Source organism: Chrysochloris asiatica, unplaced genomic scaffold, assembly GCF_000296735.1.
Source record: "Chrysochloris asiatica unplaced genomic scaffold, ChrAsi1.0 scaffold00268, whole genome shotgun sequence".
NCBI classification, from domain to species: domain Eukaryota; kingdom Metazoa; phylum Chordata; class Mammalia; order Afrosoricida; family Chrysochloridae; genus Chrysochloris; species Chrysochloris asiatica.
Window position 1 is genome coordinate 2,902,312 of NW_006408786.1, and position 2,019 is coordinate 2,904,330.

At 36.2% G+C, this 2,019-nt stretch overlaps 1 pseudogene; it reads left to right on the forward strand.

Annotated features, from left to right (window-relative positions):
• The first annotated feature begins 38 nt into the window (after positions 1–38).
• Positions 39–638, forward strand: LOC102819707 (annotated as a pseudogene).
• Positions 639–2,019: the final 1,381 nt, after the last annotated feature.

Genomic DNA, 2,019 nt, shown 5'->3' on the forward strand with positions numbered 1-2,019 from the left:
CTGTTCAGCTCTTGCACCTCTTCAATTTTTCCATTTGCTTTGGCTTCTCTACGTTCCTCTTAATAGTGATGGCCTATGACTGGTTTGTGGCCGTCTGTCACCCATTGCACTACAGGATTATCATGAAGCCCAAGTTCTGTGGTCTCATGCTTTTGGCATCCTGGTTATTGAGTGATCTGGAGTCTCTATTACATAGCTTACTGGTTTTATGAATGTCTTTTTGTACAGAATTGGAAATATCCCACTTTTTCTGTGAAATTAATTAGGTACTCCAACTTGATTGTTCTGACACTTTCCTCAATGACTTAGCCATGTAATTTATAACTGGACTTCTGGGTGTTATTCCATTCACTGAGATCCTTTTCTCTTACAGTAAGATTGTGTCCTCCATTTTGAGAATTTCATCAGCTGAGGGCTAGTATAAAGCCTTTTCTACTTGTGGGTCTCACCTCTCAGTCATTTCCTTGTTCTATGGCACAGGTCTTGAAGTTTATCTTTGTTCTGCTGCCACTCAAAACTCCAGGGTCACTGCAGTAGCCTCAGTGATGTACACTGTGGTCATCCCCATGTTGAACCCTTTTATCTATGGTCTTAGAAATAAGGACACAAAGCAGGGTCTAAGAAAACTTTTCAACTGAGAAACATTCTCTACATAATGGAATGATTTTTATCATGACTGCACAGTTACTTATGAATAACAGAGCTCAAAATCATGAAGATTTAAATCCTATCATCATCACCTCACAAGTTTACATTATTTCCAGAAACAATTTCTTCTTGTGTATTTTTTTCAGAATCTCTTCTATAAACCAAAATTTTCACTACACCAGACAATTTCTTCACGTCAACTACAGATGACTCAATATGAGATAGGTCTTCCACTGGGAGTCATGTAATACCAGCATTCAATTATTCCATTGGAAGAGCATTGATATTGGCCCCAAAGCTAAAAACTGGAGATACCAACTTCTAGAATCCCATATTGGAGTTTATTTCTTGTGATCAATGTTTAGACCTCTCTAGATTATTTTCTTTAGGTAGCATTCTCCTTAAACAGTTTCAGCAGAAACTTTAATTATGTGTTTATTAAATTGTGAAGTGAACTGCTGGTATATACTTCAGAAGTTGGAGATGAATCCCAGAATATCAGTGAAAACCAGATCAGCTAACAACATTGATACCTATTCTATCAACAGGAAGGAGATGGAGTCAAGAAGAGGCCACTGAAATTATTGGTTCCATGAGCATGACACGTTTCTTGCAAACCAGATTGTATGAATATTTTGTTTTTATAGTTAGTTCCAGACTCACTGTATTTCTTAGATTTTTGCTTATTTAACAAAGTATTGACACATCACTTTTTTATACCTAAGACACTATTGATCTGGCAACTTGCTTTCAGTTTTTTCTAAATAACATGATGCTATCCTGCTATTCTTAGCCACATAATTGGTTAGAACAATGTACTTGACTTATTTTTTCCTCTGATTCTCTGCTGTACATTTGGCCAATATCCTTATAATTACATACAAAACTCTTGATTTTAATGTTCCTAGAAAATATAGTTTACTAATTACCATTCTATGTAATACAAGAAAACAAACCAAAGATTGAGGAATGGATGCTGAGTGCCAGCCCACTCTATTTCTACACTAAGATGTAAACATGATCCCAAACCCCACAATTGTTAGTTGATTCCAACTCATAGCAACCCTATGTTATCTTGTTAAGAGTTAAAGTAAACAGAGTGTTTCCAAGGCTGCAAATCTTTTACAGATGCAGACTGCCACATTCTTCTCCCATGGTTTGGCTAGTAGATTCAAATTGATGACATTTTGGTCTGCAGCTTATGGCTTTAACTGCAGCTTCACCATCAGATGCTAAACTTCCTTATATTTTGAGTGTGTGTGTGTGTGTGTGTGTGTTTAATGTTTTATTGTGAATTATATGATAGTTTACATGGGAGAACTTTAGTTTTACATTCATTCCATCGTATATCATCTCACTGCCATGGTTCTA